This window comes from Phyllobates terribilis, unplaced genomic scaffold, assembly GCF_046119375.1.
Source record: "Phyllobates terribilis strain yellow unplaced genomic scaffold, ASM4611937v1 Scaffold_7__3_contigs__length_470593459, whole genome shotgun sequence".
Classification (NCBI taxonomy): Eukaryota; Metazoa; Chordata; class Amphibia; order Anura; family Dendrobatidae; genus Phyllobates; species Phyllobates terribilis.
This window is the reverse complement of record NW_027362767.1, coordinates 40,077,353-40,098,550: the sequence shown is the minus strand read 5'-3', so window position 1 is coordinate 40,098,550 and position 21,198 is coordinate 40,077,353. Positions and strand designations below refer to the sequence as shown.

Below are 21,198 nucleotides of genomic sequence, written 5' to 3'. Positions count from 1 at the left end.
CAGCTTTGGCGCTTGTGCAGCGCAGCTCCTCCCGGAGCCTCCTGACGAGCTTATTCGCATCTTCATACTCACGGAGGTGGCTCATGACCTGGGAGGCATAGGTGGACACAGCACAGACTCCCGGGGTCTCTGCAGCGCCCAGCCCTCCTCAGTGAGGTCGGCCTCACCTCCGTGAGCACTCAGCTTTCCTCCGGAAGAAGCGCCATCATGCACGCTGTCAGGCTTTTCCTCCATGCTGGAAGCCTTGCGGCTTCTAGGAGTCTCCACAGTCCCGGGGGGAGTAGGAGCCAAATAGCTGCGACTCCTGGTGGAGCGTCTCACCCCCGAGTCCTCCGATGTGCAGGCCGGTTGCTGGTTTCTCCTGCACCCCGCCGGCCTGGTTCAGAAAGCAGAAGCCTGGGACTAGGCTCCATCACTCATCCCAGGAAATCCACTCCCTCCCTGGGTAGGAGAGAGAGCAGATCCCCAGGTGGAGAGGTGTTGGTTCTCAGGAGCACGCAGCAGGATCTGCAGCCACCACACACACAATAACCACAGTGAGCAACAGCTGATCAGAGCTGCACCTGTATTATACTCCAGAGCTGCACTCACTATTCTGCTGCTGCAGTCACTGTGTACATACATTACATTACTTATCCTTTACTGATCCTGAGTTACATCCTATATTATACCCCAGAGCTGCACTCACTATTCTGCCGGTGCAGTCACTGTGTACATACATTACTGATCCTGAGTTACACCATTATTATACATGCTGTACTGTATGTAGTAGAGATGACATTATTATTATAAATAGGCTAGTGATGTTTCTTATGTTATTTTCCTGCCTTTAGCATATTTTTAAAAAAACTCAGAAAACTCTTAAGGCTGTGTGTTTCAGATTTTGTGCGTTTTTGTCGCATTTTTTCTGCGCAGATTTGTGACCAAACCTGAAGCAAAACCTGATGCCAGCAAAGTGAATAAGAAACCTTAAGTGTCATGCACACTTTGAGTATTTGTGAATTGCAGATTTAGTGCAGAAAATAATCGGCAGCATGTCAGTTCTCTGTGCGTTTTTGCCTGCGTTTTTCACCATTGAGGGCATGTGCCTACGATCAGGAAATGCTGCAGGTTTGAAGCTGCGTGTTTATGCAGCATCAAACCCGCAGCGTCCAGATGTTACAGCATAATGGATGAGATTTCTAGAAATCCCATGTCCACTATGCGTCCTCGTGCACCTGCGGATCACCCGCGGAAACTGACGTGCGGCTCGTCTTTCAGACCCACAGCATGTTAAGTTCTCTTGCGGGTCCGCATATGGACTTTACCCATAGACTAGCATCAATGAGGAAAGTCCGCATGTGAAAAAAAAAAATTGTGGCTGCTCGTTTGCATAATGAGGGCGGAAGTGGTGCGGCTGTTCTGCAGCGTCGGGGCCGCAGCGGCTCCTGGCCGTGACTTCACTCAAATCAGTCAAAAACACAGGGCAAAAATGCACCAAAAACGCGCATATTTTCCGTTGTGTTTTTCCTGCCAACAAATTCCTAGATATGCAGAAACGTTGAAGAAATTTCTGCAATCAAATACTCAACATAGCCTTAAAGCTTTAAGCAACACCAATAAAAGTTAGTTCTTAGGCTGCGTGCCCACGTAGCGTTTTTCAAGCGTATATGCTGCGGAATTTCCGCAGCGTAAACGCTTGTGAAACGCTAGGTAATGCGCTCCCCATGGTCCCCAAGGGGATTCCGCAAGTTCTATGCACATGCTGCGGATTTTTCCGCAGCGTTTATGCTGCGTTCAAAAATCCGCAGCATGTCCATTAATTTTGTGTTTCCGCAAGCGGAATTGCCTTTGTGCAATGCTTTAAAAAACGCAAGGCATGTGGAAAACGCGCAATAAACGCACGAAAAACGCGCAATAAACGCGTGCGGAATTCCGCATGCGTTTTTCCGGGAGAGGATTTGCAGAAATGAAGCAGAAATTTTCTGCTTCATTTCTGCAACGTGGGCACATAGCCTTAGGCTGAGTTCACACGATGCGTATTTAATGCGTTTCCGTGGCGTTTTTGCAGTTGCGTAAATGCCGCAGAAACGCATTAAAAACGCATGGTAGAAGGGCAGCAATGTTCCCCAATAGAAATCCGCATGTGCTGTGCCCATGATGCGGATTTTTCCGCAGCGTAAACGCTGCGCTCAAAAATCCGCAGCATGTCAATTAATTTTGCGTAAACGCGGCGTTTTCGCCGCCATTGACTTGCATTAGAACGCGCCAATTCCGCAAGACTGCATTTGTACTTGCGTTATTGGCGCGTTCTAATGTGCGGATGGTATCCGGGTGTAGAGGAGAGTCTCATCCACACCCAGGTACCATTAAAAAAGCTGTAAAACAAGAATAAAATAAAAAAAATATATATATATATATACTTACCATCTGTCGGCCCGCGCAACACTCCTGCTTGGTTCACGGCACTTGCAGTGAGTTGTAGGACCTGCGCTGACGTCAGAGTCATGTGACGGGTCACGTGACGCTGACGTCGGCAAGTCTTTCAATTCAAAGTTGCCGGCAGCCGGGAGAACGGAGTGAGCAGGACAGCACGGGCCGTCGGAGGTAAGTATATACACTCTCTCGGGTCACACTATATAAATCCATGCCGGTTGCATGGATTTATATAGTGTGACCTAGTTGTCAAGCACTTTCCAGGTGATGCTAAAATCGCCTGGAAAGCGCTTGTCAATCCACATGCGGAAACGCATGTGAATCCGCATGTAATCCGCAGGAAAAACGCATGCACAATCTGCATGCGTTTTTTCTGCCAGGGAGATGCAGAAATGATGCAGAAATTTTCTGCTTCATTTCTGCATCGTGTGCACATACCCTTAGGCTATGTGCCCACGTTGCATTTATGAAGCAGAAAATTTCTGCTGCATAAATGCAAGTCCTCTCCCGGAAAAACGCATGCGTAATTCCGCACGCGTTTATCGCGCATTTTTCGCGCGTTTATCACGCGTTTTCCACATGCGGAATTGCCTTGCGTTTTTATGCATTGGACAAAGGCAATTCCACTTGCGGAAACGCAAAATTAAATGACATGCTGCGGATTTTTGAACGCGGTATAAACGCTGCGGAAAAATCTGCAGCATGTGCATAGAACTTGCGGAATCCCATTGGGGAACATGGGGTGCGGATATACATGCGTTTTTCAAGCGTTTACGCTGCGGAAAATCCGCAGCATATACGCTTGAAAAATGCTACGTGGGCACACAGCCTTAAAATCAACACAAAACCATACTTCTTCCATGACACACATTATTCATCGCCTGGTGTCTCAGAGCTGCCAGTAGTCCGATCTTAAGTTTAGTTTTCTCTAATAAACAATGGAACAATCTTAGAACAGAAATTTTGTAAACAGCAGTCTCAGCGCAGCATGGTCCCGGCTGATAATTAATAACGGAAAAAACATCCCGCAAACCAACATGGCCTCTGCAAATCATAGTGTGTGGATAATACAATTAATTTCCAACTGCAAACAATGAAGAGCGTTCATATTCCTGACCTTTAGACGGTAAAAGCAAAAAATGAGTTCTTGACCAGAGTGATAGACTATAATGATCAGAAGCCAAGAACAACAAGAGAGTCATACATAGAAAAAGAGAAAAAAATAATTACAGTGCAATTATTAAAGAATAGAAACTCCATCTTTTATATAATGTGTCTATTATTTATCTGTTTTATTCTATTGCTATTAGTTACCTATCTCTACCCAATAACTATCTGACTAGACAACGAAAAAAAAACCTGAACTGCACTTTCTAGTAGAATGAATAAAGTGTGAACAGGTGCAAGCTGCGGTGACTTTATTGTACACAAACCAAAAAGTGCAGCAGCCGCCATGTGCACTAAGATGTATGCAAACATAGGTGCAAAATTAACTGCATTACTGCCCGATACTATCTATCTATCCATCCATACATCTACGTATCTGATACAGTCATATGAAAAAGTTTGGGCACCCCTATTAATCTTAAGCTTAATGTTCTATAAAAATTGGTGTTTTTGCAACAGCTATTTCAGTTTGATATATGTAATAACTGTTGGATACAGTAATGTTTCTGCCTTGAAATGAGGTTCATTGTACTAACAGAAAATGTGCAATCTGCATTCAAACAAAATTTGACAGGTGCATAAGTATGGGCACCTCACCATAAAAGTGACATTAATAGTTTGTAGATCCTCCTTTTGCAAAAATAACAGCCTCTAGTCGCTTCCTGTAGCTTTTAATGAGTTCCTGGATCCTGGATGAAGGTATTTTTGACCATTCCTCTTTACAAAACAATTCTAGTTCAGTTAAGTTTGATGGTCGCCGAGCATGGACAGCCCTCTTCAAATGATCCCACAGATGTTCAATGATATTCAGGTCTGGGGACTGGGATGGCCATTCCAGAACATTGTAGTTGTTCCTCTGCATGAATGCCTGAGTAGATTTGGAGTGGTGTTTTGAATCATTGTCTTGCTGAAAGATCCATCCACTTTGTAACTTCATATTTATCACTGATTCTTGAACACTATTGTCAAGAATCTGCTGATACTGAGTGGAATCCATGCGTCCCTCAACTTTAACAAGATTCCCAGTGCCAGCATTGACCACACAGCCCCAAAGCATGATGGAACCTCCACCAAATTTTACTGTGGGTAGCAAGTGTTTTTCTTGGAATGCTGTGTTTTTTTGCCACCATGCATAACGCCTTTTTGTATGACCAAATAACTCAATCTTGATTTCATCAGTCCACAGGACCTTCTTCCAAAAAGAAATTGGCTTCTCCAAATGTGCTTTTGCATACCTCAGCCGACTCTGTTTGTGGCGTGCTTGCAGAAACGGCTTCTTTCGCATCACTCTCCCATACAGCTTCTCCTTGTGCAAAGTGCCTTGTATAGTTGACCGATGCACAGTGACACCATCTGCAGCAAGTTGATGCTGCAGCTCTCTGGAGGTGGTCTGAGGATTGTCCTTGACTGATCTCACCATTCTTCTTCTCTGCCTTTCTGATGTTTTTCTTGGCCTGACACTTCTGGCCTTAACAAGAACTGTCCCTGTGTTCTTCCATTTCCTTACTATGTTCCTCACAGTGGAAACTGACAGGTTAAATCTCTGAGACAGCTTTTTGTATGCTTCCCCTGAACAACTATGTTGAATAATCTTTGTTTTCAGATCATTTGACAGTTGTTTTGAGGAGCACATGATGCCACTCTTCAGAGGAGATTCAAACAGGAGAACAACTTGCAAGTGGCCACTTTAAGTAGCTTTTCTCATGATTGCATACACCTGGCTATAAAGTTCAAAGCTCCATGAGGTTACAAAACCAAAAAAAGTGTTTTAGTAAGTCAGTAAAAAGTAGGTAGGAGTATTTAAAACAAGAAAATGATAAGGGTGCCCATACTTATGCACCTTTCAAATTTTGTTTGAATGCAGATTGCACATTTTCTGTTAGTACAATAAACCTCATTTCAAGGCAGAAACATTACTGTGTCCAACAGTTATTACATATATCAAACTGAAATAGCTGTTGCAAAAACACCAATTTTTATAAAACATTAAGCTTAAGATTAATAGGGGTGCCCAAACTTTTTCATATGACTGTATATACTGCATATTATTTACTATCTATCTGTATCATATATATTTATTTCCATACATGTCATCTTTTCCTTCCTTTTTTTTTGCATGTTTTAGAGAAGTATTTATTTTTTTTTACTTTTCATTTGGACTAAAATTTTAACTTTCAGGTAAAATCCAGCCTGTGTTAATATTTTTTGAGCCTACGGTGGGTACATGTGGCCCCAATGATTATGGCATGCTCTTTAAGCAATGAGAAGGCCAAGAGATTCTTGCCCTGACCAAAAGGTTTGCAGAGGATTTCTCAGAAATAACTCTCATTGCCTGAATTAAAGCTGACCATCACAGGATAATTACCGCATCTGTCCAAAGACTCCTGTGCTTGAACATTTTGTTCAGAATTGGCTATTTATGTTATAAAAGCACAAGAGGGCTCCCGGCCAATCAGATCACTCGAGTGGCTGCACATCTCCTGCACTCCTGGCCCCTATGCGAGGTTGTATCACTTGGGAGCATCAAACCGAGGACTCACGTCCCACCAACACATTCCTAATGAACAGATAACAAAGCGTTCTCTGGAAGAGCGTGTACTCTGGATGCGGGCACTGCCAGTGGGTGATCACCCGGCCAGAAGCAGGAGTGATTGTTCATAGAGAAGAATGAGAGTCTTTTTTTGGTGCCTCTCTCTTTCTCTAGGTTACTATCAGCCCTGGCCTCATACGCATCCCCTAACCACAAAACCAGAGGAAAACTCATAAGTAGAAGAGCTGAAAAAAGGGTTTACTTTGTCTAATAATAAGCTCTTCTACTTTCTAATATATGTGTTTCAGTTGCTGTTAGTGAAAGGAAACATTTTTCTCAGTTACCTGTATAGACCTAATGCTTCTCAGGGCTGAGGGTTTGTTACAGATTTATCCAATCTAGGCAGTGCTATATGAAGTAAATATTTTGAACTCCAGCTTGATACTTTACTTGATACATTATTGCAAACTATCAAGGCTTGAGCGCTGATATGATTAGCATGCAGGGATTGTCTAATACTTAAAGGGGTTGCCCACTATTTTAAAAATTTTATTAATGAAACCCAGAGTGGTGCACATATTTTCAGGTCCAGCGCTGCTCCTTCATTCTGCTAGCTTGGATGTAAAGTTAAGGCTGCAGCTGATTGACCGGTGATTGACTACAGTGGACACGTATCACTCCCTAATGGAGGAACAAGCCTGGATACTGACGGTGAACACTGGCAGTAGAACAGAGGAGAAATGTAGCAGACACAGATGGAAAACGGTCCCTGTGCAAGATCAGTATATGGGCCCTTTAAGGTTTGTGACGATCAGCTTGCTGATTTAAAGGTGGAAGTGGCCCCCATACCTCTTGGACCCATGTGCAGTTGCACACGTTGCACCAATGATATGTCGGCCCCTGAGAGGAGTGGCACCAGTCCAGTAGATGAGGAAGGCTACGTGCCCACGATCAGGAATAGCAGCGTTTTGAACGCAGCATATTTTCGCTGCGTCCAAAACATGTTCTACATTGCAAGCACAGTGGATGGGATTTATAGAAATCCCATGCCCACTGTGCTTCTGCTGTTCATTTCTGTAGCGGAGAAGCTAGTCTCCTGTTACATGCTTATGTAGCACCCTGAGGATTCGGCTGCTACAGGGGTATTGCACCTCAACCCAGAGGTGTGATATTCCACTCCCGGGTAAGGATGGAGTGTGGAACTGAGCTCAGATAGACTGCATGCACTACATACATCCCATTCCAGAGGAGCAGGCCGACGGCACTCCCACTTAGAAATGTGCAGGTGCGACCGAGCCTGTTCCTGGCTGGAGTGGGAGGGGGGAGGAACATCCCATGTAGTGTAGGGGCAGATAGGGGGAGCAGTCTGGGTAGTGATAGGAGCTCATTGGGTGCTGGTCACCTGAGCTCACACATAGAGGGATATATAAGGAGGGCACCAACTTAGATCAGGGTCAGACGCAGAGAGGAAGTCAGTTGCAGAAGACAAGTCTGTCAGGTGGAGGAAGGCAAAGGACATCCTGTCAGTAACAGAGAGGAAGAGCAGCCCTGAGGAGAAAGAGAGAGAGGAGCAGTGAGAAAGACCCAGAGGGGGAAGACAAAGAAGGGACCCAAGAACCCAAATCAGATCACCGGGTGAGGAGTCAGCACAAGGGTACCGGAACCCAAACTGGTGGGGGCAGAAAACACATCCCTAGCCAGAGACCGGAGGCTGTGGGCAGCATCTGCCACGGCCACCCACTACATCCACCCTGAAGGCTTACCACATGAAGGGTCAGGGAACCTGAGGCCAAAGGTTGCCCCACAGAAGGCCCGAGGGAGCTGGACCTAGGCGGATCACTGGTGGGGAAGGCAGAAGAAAGGACAGAGGGAGAGCTCAGGGCCACGCTCCGGACTTGTTTGGGGGTTGGCTGGATCCAGAACCTGGTGGACGCAGCACGGCTCGGGAGGTCACTTGGAGCTAGAGTGACCAGGAACATCTGCAGTAAGTAAAGACCCTTAACTGCACAACCCGAGTCTGTCATCATTACCGGCTGCACCGCACCACCACAACCCCCATCCTCTGCGCCTGTCCCCTCTGAGGCTATACCCCTCCCGTTGGGGGTTATCCCACCAGGCTGCGCACCCACCATCAGCCTCAGCGGACCCTGCAGCAGCGGCGGCCACAGTGACCGCATCACAACGGGTGGCGTAGTCGACACAACGAACTTTAATAACATCAGTAAAGACTGCCACATAACACTGAGCTTGACGCCCTGGGCACGGGACCGGGTCACAGCCGCTCGGAGACTACAACCCCCCATCTGATCCGGTGCCGGGTATTCCCCTCAAAAAGGAATATGTCCCAGGGGGCGCGTCAACTTTGGCGTAGTCGGCAGGATTACGTGCCCGCAACACCCGGGTACTGCGTGCCTGAAGAAAAGTGCAAGTTTACCTCAGAAAGAAGACTCCTGCCGGTTCCGGAGGGTCCACGCCATCGGACTCCATCACCAGTCGTTTCCCGCCGATTGTCCGCCATTTCCAGCTTGTTCCCGCCATCTGCAGAGTTTCCCGCCACTGGGAAGCGATTCCCGCCAAAACCGCAGATTTCCCGCCTTGGAAGAGCAGCGGACGCCATTATGGGCGTGCCAAAGGAGAGCAAGAGGCCACCTCCCATCGTGGGCCGGGACAGAAAATGGCGCCAAAAGTGGAAACCGCCCCCACCAACAGAGACTGTGATGCTGGAGGTGTCTGTCAGCGTGAAAGAACTCCCCCTGGAGCTGACAGTCACCGAGTTGCCCCGGGACCGCCCTCGAAGTGGGAGGAGACGAAAGAAAAGAGCAAAGATGGGTGTCGCCTGGAGCAGTCTAGAACGAGCGCACCCGGAGGCAAGGTGTCTAGAGCGAGAGCACCCGGAGTCGAGGAGAGAAAGAGTAGACCCGGGAATGGAGCGGCAGCAGAGCAGCACCGGCCCGCTGGCCAGGAGCCTGCTGGAGGAAGGAGGAGGAGAGCAGAGCAGCACCGGCCCGATGGCCAGGAGCCTGCCGGAAGCAGAGCAGAGCAGCACCGACCCGATGGTCAGGAGCCTGCTGGAGTCAACAACCCCGCTAGGCTTAGCGGAGATCCTGGCGCAGCTTCCCCGAGATCGGGAGTGCGCGCGGAGTGCCCTGGAGGGCCTCGCGGGAAGGATGGCCCGAGTGCAGAGGGAGATCCTGGCGGAGTGGGGCCGGGAGATGGCCCAGCAAGCTGGAACCCGTCCACGGAACCCGCTCCCTTGGAAGAAGACATCGACTGCCTCTGCGGATGACGCGGGAGGACCCAAGGCCGGAGACGGCGCAGAAGAGGGAGCGAGACGCATGGCAGCAGGTAAGGGGGACGCCTATACCCCATACCGGAAGACCGCTTACCTGCCCCAGCTCCCCGTCGCAGAGCCCGAAGGTCCCCCGGCCGTACCCGAGACCGCCATGACACCGCCACCGACTAGGCCCCAACCGGAAGCCGCCGCCGCGACCCCTGTGACGTCACACGCCTCGACCCCGAGCGTGACCAAGCAGGAAGTACCACCAGCCTGGTCGCAGGGCCTAGTACCCCCGGGCGCCGCAACACCAACAGCGCCCCCTACCTCCGCGGAGCCTCCGGCCTGGTCGCAAGGCCAGGTAGCCCAGGGCGCCGCCGTCCTAACGGTGCCCTTCACCTTCCAGGTGCCCCAGGCCTGGCCGCAAGGCCTGGGCAACCCGGGCGCCATCACCACCGCGCCCGCGCCCGCAATACCAAGGGTGCCACATCTGCGAGGAGGAGCCAGAGGACCCGGACGGGTCTGAAGCAACACCATATTACTAAGAAAAAGCAGGAGGGAGCCGTCGTTGAGGACGGGAGTAGAGACTGTATATAGTTGCCTGTCGGGGCACAGTGAACCGTTGCTGCTTTAGAGTATAGTCCCCGTTGGGACCAGTGAACAGTTTAACCCGTGTGTCCCCTACCCAAACCAGGCTGAGGACTGTGAGCAGCCATCCCTTTCCCTTTACTCGGCCGGGGACTGAGAACGGCCAAACTCCCCTGTACATAGTTGCGCTTTCTAAGGCGCCCCCTACTGGTTTTATGAGAAACTGCTTTTCAAAAGACTGTCGCACTTTACCTGGTCATGAGTTGCACGGTGACCAGAGGAGGAAGAAAGAAAGAGAAGTCTACGAGAATGTTTATATAAAAAAGTTTTATATATATAATGTTTTATATGTTTTATATGTTTATATGAAAAAAAAAAAAAATTGTATGTTTTGGTGTTTTATGTCTTTACAGCCCGAGGACGTGCTGTGATTTACCAGGGGGGAATGTAGCACCCTGAGGATTCGGCTGCTACAGGGGTATTGCACCTCAACCCAGAGGTGTGATATTCCACTCCCGGGTAAGGATGGAGTGTGGAACTGAGCTCAGATAGACTGCATGCACTACATACATCCCATTCCAGAGGAGCAGGCCGACGGCACTCCCACTTAGAAATGTGCAGGTGCGACCGAGCCTGTTCCTGGCTGGAGTGGGAGGGGGGAGGAACATCCCATGTAGTGTAGGGGCAGATAGGGGGAGCAGTCTGGGTAGTGATAGGAGCTCATTGGGTGCTGGTCACCTGAGCTCACACATAGAGGGATATATAAGGAGGGCACCAACTTAGATCAGGGTCAGACGCAGAGAGGAAGTCAGTTGCAGAAGACAAGTCTGTCAGGTGGAGGAAGGCAAAGGACATCCTGTCAGTAACAGAGAGGAAGAGCAGCCCTGAGGAGAAAGAGAGAGAGGAGCAGTGAGAAAGACCCAGAGGGGGAAGACAAAGAAGGGACCCAAGAACCCAAATCAGATCACCGGGTGAGGAGTCAGCACAAGGGTACCGGAACCCAAACTGGTGGGGGCAGAAAACACATCCCTAGCCAGAGACCGGAGGCTGTGGGCAGCATCTGCCACGGCCACCCACTACATCCACCCTGAAGGCTTACCACATGAAGGGTCAGGGAACCTGAGGCCAAAGGTTGCCCCACAGAAGGCCCGAGGGAGCTGGACCTAGGCGGATCACTGGTGGGGAAGGCAGAAGAAAGGACAGAGGGAGAGCTCAGGGCCACGCTCCGGACTTGTTTGGGGGTTGGCTGGATCCAGAACCTGGTGGACGCAGCACGGCTCGGGAGGTCACTTGGAGCTAGAGTGACCAGGAACATCTGCAGTAAGTAAAGACCCTTAACTGCACAACCCGAGTCTGTCATCATTACCGGCTGCACCGCACCACCACAACCCCCATCCTCTGCGCCTGTCCCCTCTGAGGCTATACCCCTCCCGTTGGGGGTTATCCCACCAGGCTGCGCACCCACCATCAGCCTCAGCGGACCCTGCAGCAGCGGCGGCCACAGTGACCGCATCACAACGGGTGGCGTAGTCGACACAACGAACTTTAATAACATCAGTAAAGACTGCCACATAACACTGAGCTTGACGCCCTGGGCACGGGACCGGGTCACAGCCGCTCGGAGACTACAACCCCCCATCTGATCCGGTGCCGGGTATTCCCCTCAAAAAGGAATATGTCCCAGGGGGCGCGTCACTTAGATGGTGCAAGTGGTTCGTGGACCCACTGTGCCACAGACTGGACCTACCCTGGAGGGACGCAACTATGCAGCTACCTTGATGTTGACTGGAGCCTCTCGTGGTGAGATCAGGCTGGTGCGGCAGGTAGCTGCCAGGTACCACTCCAGGGCGACGTCCGGCAGTCGCCCTGTAGACCCTAAAAGGCAGAGATGTATTACGAAGCAGAATGGCCACTTGGGACAGGAATGGACTGTGTAGAGAGGACGGCCACTAGGAACAAGTTCAGACACACTGGTCTCGGGAAAGATAACAGGTACCTCCGATGCGGCCACGGGGTACAGTAACCGCAGACGCTGTTTCGAGATATGGGACAGGTTCAGACACACTGGTCTCGGGATAACTGACAGGTACCGCCGATGCGGCCACTAGGTACAGGAACTGAGGACGTGGTTTCGGGCACTGCCGAAGCGGACGCAGGAAACGAGGACTAACTATGGTGGACTAACAGGACATGCGACACGGGATACTAATAAATACTAGGGATGGGGGACCTGGCAACATACAGTTACATACACACCAACCACCTAACACAGAACTGTAGGGGTTGCACAGGCACCTCCCAATTAGGGAAGGTGCCTTATATACAAGATGTCTCCCAGCTATTGGCTGGGAGACACCTTGCAGGTGAACACATAATCAAAATGCCATCCAGCTGTCAGCTAGGGGCATTTTGCCATGTGCGCGTGCTGCCCCTATAAGAACACAGTGCAGCGTGCACAGCAGAGGACCAGGAAGCACGCCAGAGAGCAGGGAACACGCCGAGGGCCGGTGCAGTGAGTAAACCGGCGTCCCTGCACGGAGGGAGAAGGGGACAGCGTGCAGGGGTGCCAGGCATAGAGTTACACTACCCCCCCCCTTTACGCCCCCTCTTCTTCAAGCTCCCGATGACTCCTTGCAGAGAAGATGGAGCCAGATTCTTCCTCCTGAACTTCCACGACCTCTCATCAGGACCACCTTCTCTCTGAGCCACTGGGAAGAAAGTCACATTTCCCACTTTCTTCTTCACCAGAATGCCTTTCACTGGCTGGATATCATAGGAGCAGAACAGAGCGGATAAGGAAACAGGAACCTTCAATAGCTGTCCCCTTGGAAGACATGAAGATGGACTGGAACTCCACCTCCTGGCTGGTGGATAGTAGAGACTTGGAGGATACCTCTGCCTTGACGTTGTCATCCTGCGTCTACCTGGAACTAGAAGATACGTTCACATGGTCGATCTTCACATTGGTCTCACCCAGGATACATCTCTTTAGGAAATCAGCTATTGGAATCATCGCTTGCCAGAGAGAATGGCAACACAGTCGATCCAGCTGGAAGCACAGAAACCAGGCACTTCTCATTACTTGACCTTCCCCAATGAAGTATCTCACCAAACTTCCAGTCTAGCAAAGGCTCATGAGCTCTCATCCATGGAAGACCTAAGAGCAGAGGGTGAAAAATGTCAGTAAGCACGAAGAAGGCAATCTTCTCAGAATGGAGTGCTCCAATCTGTAGCTCTACTGGCTCTGTGATGACTTGAACATCTTCAGGGAGGTCCTTTCCATGAACATATCACACTGTAAGTGGATTCAGGAGGTGTTGAATGGGAATACGATACCGACCCACCACTGCCCGTTCTACGAAATTTCCTGCCAAACCCGAGTCAAGAACGGATGTATCGTTGAACTGGATTCCTCCACAGAACATGGAAACGTTCAAAGTCAGTGAAGAGTCTCCTCTCTCACCTAGGGAAGCTTCACCCACAGGCCCTAGGTCTAGGAGTTTAGACCTCTTAGGACAGTCACGAATAAAGTGCTCCGCGCTACCGCAGCCGTAGCACACTCGCTTGGCACGACCATCCTCAGGCTGCCGCTCTGCCAGTCTAACACGATAGACCTGCATGGGTTCAGCCAGGACCACTGTTTCAGGAGGTTGGGGAAAGAGCAGTCTTTGAAAAGAGGGAGCTAGGCATGCCAGTCTCGTTTCACGTGTCACCTCTTTGGTGCAATCTTGAAACCGAAGGTCGATTCGAATTGCCAGGGAGACTAATTCGTCTAAGGAAGTCGGGATGTCATGCCCAGATAATCCTTCCCAGAATGCGGTTACCAAGGCTTCGTCATTCCATCCCAGTTGGGACGACAAGGTGCGGTACTGGATGGCATACTGGCTGATGGACAGTTCTCCCTGACGCAGTCTGAGCAGGGAGGATACAGTGGAGGAAGCATGACCAGGTTTGTCAAAGACCTTTCTGAGGGCCACCAGGAAGGCCTGTAGGACTATAGTCACAAGATTCCCTCTCTCCCACAAGTGATTAACCCATGCAAGAGCTTCTCCTGCAAGGTGGTACATCAGGAATTTCACCTTTACCCACTCAGTAGGGAATTGATGGGCCAAAAGTTCATAGTGCAGGGTGCACTGGTTCAAGAATCCACGTCACTGTTTAGGGTCTCCACTTTATCGTGGTAGAGCCGATAAGCGAATGTTACCTCCTGGAACATAAGTCGCAGGCAGGGTAGACTCGGACGTATCTGTGGTAGCTTGAGCAGGAGCAGAGGAAGCAGCCGTGGTCAAAGCATCCAACCGGGTATTTACAGTCCTCAAATATGAAAAAAAAAAATTCTTGCTGATGTCGCTCTTGGTATAGGTCCATGACCTGGAGAATGTTGAGATCAGCGGAATCCATGGTTTGAGCAGACTGTTATGCTCTTAGGTGGCGCAAGTGGTTCATGGACCCATTGTGTCACAGACTGGACCTACCCTGGAGGGGCATAACTAAGCAGCTACCATAGTGTTCACTGGAGCCTCTAGGGTGAGGTCAGGCTTGTGTGGCAGGTAGCTGCCAGGTACCACTCCAGGGCGACGTCCAGCTGTAGCTGCTGACCCCAAAAGGCTGAGACATTATGAAGCAGAATGGCCACTTGGGACAGGAACGGACTGTGTAGAGAGGACGGCCACTTGGGACAAGTTCAGACACACTGGTCTCGGGAAAGCGTCCGAAACCTGACTCGATTTCAGGATTCGGACACCGCTGAAGCGGACACAGGTAACGAGGACTAACTATGGCGGACTAACAGGACACGGGATACTAATATAGACTAAGGACAGGGGATTTGGCAACATACAGTTGCATACACACCAACCACCTAACACAAAACTATAGGGGTTGTTCAGACACCTCCCAATTGGGGAAGGTACCTCATATACAAGATGTCTCCCAACTATTGGTTGGGAGACACCTTGCAGGTGAACACAATCAAAAAGCCACCCAGCTTTCAGCTGCCCCTATAAGAACAGGGGAGCTCCCGCATGCGTGAACTTGACACACTGTCGACACACAGTGCGGTGTGCACAGCAGAAGACCAGGAAACACGCTGGAGAGCAGGGAGCAGAGAACGTGCCGAGGGCCTCACTGAGGGCTGGGCCAGTGAGTAAACCGGCGTCCCTGCACGGAGGGAGAAGGGGACAGCGTGCAGGGGCCCCGGGCATAGCGTTACATCTCTACTGTGTAGTTTCCCCAATAGCCAGTCATTAAATGCGGCAAATTCGCTTAGTTCCCTTAACACATCCAAAACGCTGCTATTCGCATAGTTCCCTTAACACATCCAAAACGCTGCTATTCCTGACCGTGGGCATGTAGTCTAAAGGTATTTTTTTTATGTTTGCTCCACTTTTTGCTTATTGATAAAGTGCTTAAAATTAGAAAACAGCCTGCTTAAAAGGATCACACCTTTTACATTTTTTAAAATGAAGATCTATTTATTTTCAACAGAAGAAAGACAAAGATGAATACAATATCAAGTAGATGTTTACAAAATTCTGAGCTGCTCGGGGGTGTTAAAGAAGTAGCCCCAGGATTACTAGCCTTGTTTAGAGGGTCAATATCAACTTTTAGGATTGCTACATCCAGTAGGTGGTTCTAGAATTCAAGTATCTTCCTCTCTGAAGAGCCAATTTGCATATTTAAACTCCCAGAGGACTGCATGGCCTATAAGTCTACTTACACCAGATTGTCACTCTCCACGAGGATTAACATTCCCCCTTAGACACCCAGACAGAGGCTTTCCACCCAGCCAAATAAGATCTTCTGCTTTGCACTAATGATGGGCAAACACCCCAAAACACGAGTCTGCAAATGGAGTTTTTAGTTTGGCTTCTTATTGTAAGTCATGTGTCAATGTTTGTTAAAGGGTCAGTTTTGACTTCTAGAATTGCTATATCCAACAGGTGGCGCTAGAGTTCAGCCTCAGCAATAGCGGCAGCTAAACTGCCAGGGAAGCTGCTTCAGGAAGATGACTGCCGTTTTTTCTTCCACTGGCTTCGTCTAGGAAATCCTCAGTGTGTCCGTCAGCAACTTAAAGATATTTGGCACATATCTGGGTATGCACACACTGAGTTATTTAGAGTTGGTCAAAAATTATGAGTATTCTAGTGGATACCACTTTAGAAAACGCTCCTTCTTTTGTGGAATTTTTAGAAAAGTTTTTAGTTTCCTGAAGTGTTCCTGAAACAGTTTTGAAGAATCTTCCAAGTTTTTTCGAGAAGTTTTATTCCTGAAGTGGTTTTTGCTGCCTTTTGATTGGACAGTGCCTAGTTTGGTGCATTTTCCATCAGGAGACACTTGAAAGAAGTGACACGTGCTTTCTTTTCTTTCACTGGGCATTTTTCAAAACCTGAAGCAGAAGAAAAATATTCAAAAGGCTAAACATATGAACAGCAAGTCGTTTTACAATAGAAATGAATAGGCATAATCTATCCAGTATCTTTTGGTGCAGACCTGCTCCAAAAGACTCCTCAAAATAGTTTGCACAAATGCTTACATGATTGACATCAGGGTGAGGGTTCCTATGCTGTGGACCCACTAAACGGCTGCCATGTATTACATGAATGGTAATTAATTTGAATGACCACCATGTAATACTACACTTCAGGGCAAAAGTCTATGAGTTACAGTATTCGATGGTATAAAAGCAACTAAACTGCAATAAAAAATAGGAGCACTGCGGCTTTAAAAGTCTCATCACCGTGACATGCTTAACAAGTCGCTATCCGCAAGGAGAAATGTTACCCCTTAGATATCGGTCTGACGCCTCTCAAGCAGCCAAACCAGAACTCACACTTTGCACTGACGAGGGGGTAGAACCCCGAAACACAGTGTCTGCAAATTGAGTTTCTGGTTCTGGCTTATATCCTAAGTCATGTGATAAGACTCGTTAAAAGGTCACTATTACTACGTCCTGTAGGTGGCACTAGAGTTCTAGTCCTCTTCCTCTCTGAAGAGACAATTTGCATAAAAAAAGAAGGAACTTTTAGGCTGCGTGCCCACGTTGCGGATTACAAGCGTTTTTGATGCGGATTTTCCGCAGCGTAAACGCTTGTAAAACGCTTGTTAATCCGTCCCCCATGGTCCCCAATGAGAATCCGCAAGTTCTATGCCCATGCTGCGGATTTTTCCACAGCGTTTATGCTGCGTTCAAAAATCCGCAGCATGTTCATTAATTTTGCGTTTCCGTAAGCAGAATTGCCTTATTCAATGCATGAAAAAACGCAAGGCAATTCCGCATGTCGAAAACGCGTGAAAAATGCGCGATAAACGCGTGCGGAATTCCGCATGCGTTTTTCCGGGAGAGGACATGCGGAAATGAAGCAGAAATTTTCTGCTTCATTTCCGCAACGTGGGCACATAGCCTTAGCGCCCAAACATATCCTAAGACCATACTCTCAGCATATATTAGGCCCACTATACCCTAAGCACACAATAATAATAATCTTTATTTTTATATAGTGCCAACATATTCTGTAGCGCTTTACATACATTATCAGTTTATTAATCTGGAGCTAAGATTATATTACTATTTTTATATGACTATTAGATTTTATTAGTAATGGTATTTTCTTATGACTAGTAATTAACATTAGGTCTTAGTTTATTTTTTATCATTATGATAATATTTCATGTTGCATTTTATGCAGCTTTTTTACTGGTGTAATATTGTTATTAGATTCTTGTTGTAAGGTTTTATATTGCATTTACAACTATTGCTCTGACTGTTTACTATATATTGTGTTTTATTTTAGTTATACATATTATTATTGAATATTTTTGCATTTCAATTCATGTGGCATTATTATTATTATTATTATTAGAGCCAGCTTCATATTATTGTTCTTAATATTAGATTTTATACTGTATATCTATTTTATTACCCTTAGATATTGTATTATAGTTTCTTTTACTACTACTGCTATTAGAGTTTATACTTTTTGTTTTATTGTTGATATTAGTAGTATGTTGCTACTAATTTTCTCCCGCCACATCCTGTATCCACACTGTACATTGTGATGATCCATTTCTCATTGCTTGTCTCTACCTACATACAGTGTTAAGGTGCATTATTTGCCGTATCAGCGTCCGAATGCTGCAGCATTTTCGATAAAAATCTTTCTCCTCTCTTATAAACGTCAAGTCGATTTTAGAAGCTGGATGTGAGGCGAGGAGTGTGGATTTGTGTAGACGTTCACCTCAGGTGACCCAGCCAGTCATGAGCGCAACCTCCAATTCACAAAATGAATTTCTCGCTCTTCTATCTTCCCTATTATTTGTTGTTGTTTTTTTGCACCATTAATTCCAATAGTTTTTGTTCCCCTTTTTAGCCTCTTGTAATGTGTCAGGACACAGATCATACATGTATCATGCATTACATGGGAACAGTAAGACGCGTATCCAGCTGGGAAGATCGAAAACAGAAAGCTGGGACACATCAAGAGCAAATAAAAGGACTGGCTCAGTCATAAAGGACGGCAGCTGCAGACAGAAGGACCTGGAGAGGCTTCAACAGGAAGGAGACAGGGGGCAGAGCTGATAGCGTTAGACACAGGCTCTGGAGCTTTGTAAATCCATCCGTAGAGTGGAAAGCGTACAGCCAAAGATGCAAAAGAATCCCTATATGTGGCGTTTAAAGCAATAGTCTGTGTAAATGGCGAGGGGCTTTCCCCTCGCCATAGATGTTGTCACAGTCACAATCCTATAACCTTCAAAGCTAAAAAAATTTTCATCACTCCCTGCTTGTTCATTGTCTGCACACAGTTGTCCCTTATTTGTATTCTTGGAAGAATGGTTGTTATACTGTACAGTCATCTGATAAACAAAAAAATAACTGCATTCCTACCTTTATGTACGCAATGACTGCACTAAAGTGAGTGCTGCTCTGAGGTATATAGTAAGACTCTTGATTAGTACAGGATAAGTAATGAATGTACATAGTAGTGAATGCAGCTTTGGGGTATAATACAGGATGTAACTCAGGATCAGTACAGGATAAGGAATGTAATCTATGTACACAGTGACTGCAGCAGCAGAATAGTGAGTGCAGCTCTGGAGTATAATACAAGAGGTAACTCAGGATCAGTAATGTAATGTATGTACACAGTGACTGCACCAGCAGAATAGTGAGTGCAGCTCTGGAGTATAATACAGGATGTAACTCAGGATCAGTACAGGATCAGTAATTTAATGTATGTACAGAGTGACTGCATCAGCAGAATAGTGAGTGCAGCTCTGGAGTATAATACCGGAGGTAACTCAGGATCAGTAATGTAATGTATGTACATGTAGCACCCCGAGGGCTCGGCTGCTACAGGGGTATTGCACCTCAGTCCAGAGGTGTGATATTCCACTCCCGGGTAAGGATGGAGTGTGGACTAGGGCTCAGTAGGCTGCATGCACCACACACACCCCATTTCCGAGGAACAGCTCAACGGTGCTCCCACTAGACAGAAGTGCAGGCACGACAGCATCTGTTCCTGGCTGGAGTGGGGAGGGGGTGGAATACCCAGTGGTGTAGGAGCAGATAGGGGTGGGTCTCTGGGCATAGGCAGGAGCCCTTTGGTTGCTAGTCACCTGGGCTCGGGTGTCAGAAGGAGGTATATAAGGTGGGCACCATCTTAGAGTCAGTGTTAAGAGTCAGAGGAGAAGACAGGGAGCAGAGCCTCTGCATGGGCTCTGCTCTGCAGTCAGGCCTTGTCAGGAGGCTGGAGCCTGAGAGAGAGAGAGAGAAGAAGGAAGAGAAAGGAAAGTAGGAAAGGAACTGGAACAGAAGAGAAAGGAAGCAAGGAACACAGAGAAAGGCCCAGAGACACGAAGGCAGAAGGAACCCCATATGCCCAGGAGATACAGGGTGAAGGGTTGGCAGAGCAGGGTACCGGAGCCCGAATTGGTGGAGGCGACTAATCCTCAGCCAAAACCGGAGGTTGTGACCACATCTTGGTGCGACCCCTCACTACATCCACCAGAAAGGCATACTGTATAGGGTCAGGGAAACCGGAGAGAGGTTTCGCCAACAGAAGGCCCGAGGAAGCTGGACAAAGGTGGATCCCTGGTGGGGATGGCCAGTAGAAAGGAAGAGAGGGGAGCTCTGAACCACACTCCGGAATTACCTGGGAGTTGACCGAGTCCCTTGCCTGGTGAACGCAGCACGGCTCAGGCGGTCCCTCATGTGCACAAGTGACCAGAATAACAACCATGAGTAAAGCTTTGGAAACTGCAACTGCACGTCTCTGTGATTCCTCGCTGCACCAGCACCATCAGTACTGGGACACTCACACCATCACCACCATCATCCACATTAGCTGCCCTGAGGCAATACTTCTCCCGTGGGGAGTCATCCCATACTCAGCTGCGCAAACAACATCAGCCTCAGCGGTCTGCAGCGCAGCGGCGGTCCCCACTGACCGCAATCCACGGGTGGCGTAGTCGGACAATTACAATACAAATAGACTGCCACTGGTTTGACCACCCTGGGCACGGACCGGGTCACCGCCACGGAGAACTACAACCCCCAGCGATCCGACTCCGGGTATTCCCCCTGCACAGCAGCAGCAGCACAGGCCCAGGGGGCGCGTCATACACAGTGACTGCACCAGCAGAATAGTGAGTGCAGCTCTGGAGTATAATACAGGATGTAACTCAGGATCAGTACAGGATAAGTAATTTAATGTATTGTAATGCAGCAGCTTGCTAGCATTACTGTAAATGGTCCAGGATGTGTTTACCGGACCATGTACCTTCCCCTTTAACTGACTGGTCACATGACTGTGACATCACACAGGTCCTGTATGCACAGTAAAGCTCTGTACACATGACTGGGACAGCACACAGGACCTATACACACAGCTGACTGATCACATGACTGTGACATCAGCAAGGTCCTGTCAGTATGTGGCTGTCTGTGCACAGCATATATAAACCCTGCTTAATTTGAGACAGGTGTGTTCGGTGTGAGGCCTGTGCTCCGTGTTTGTGGGACACCGTTTGTGAGAGGCCTAGTGAGGCCGAGAGTGAAGCCTGGCAGCCTGAAAGGCCGTGCCCGGATCCTGTGCGTGGATGCCAGTGGCCTTTGAGGGAGAGCCGGCTTGTTGAGGAACCCTGAAAGGCGCAGGCTGGATGTCAAGTGTGGAAGACATACCAGTAGCCTAAGAGGGGACGACGGCTAGAGACCCCTACCTGGGAA

The 21,198-nt window shown here is 48.4% G+C and overlaps 1 long non-coding RNA gene across 2 annotated transcripts in view; it reads left to right on the top strand.

Annotated features, from left to right (window-relative positions):
- The window catches only part of LOC141153522 (uncharacterized), a 177,410-nt gene that overhangs the window by 108,146 nt on the left and 48,066 nt on the right, over positions 1 to 21,198 (top strand). The window contains exon 3 of one of the 2 annotated variants that reach the window (XR_012247315.1): positions 18,344 to 19,888. The exons of the other annotated variant lie outside the window; for it this stretch is intronic. This is a non-coding gene — a long non-coding RNA (uncharacterized lncRNA). Of the gene's footprint in view, positions 1 to 18,343; positions 19,889 to 21,198 lie in introns of those variants that run through there. 2 annotated transcript variants of the gene reach the window in all.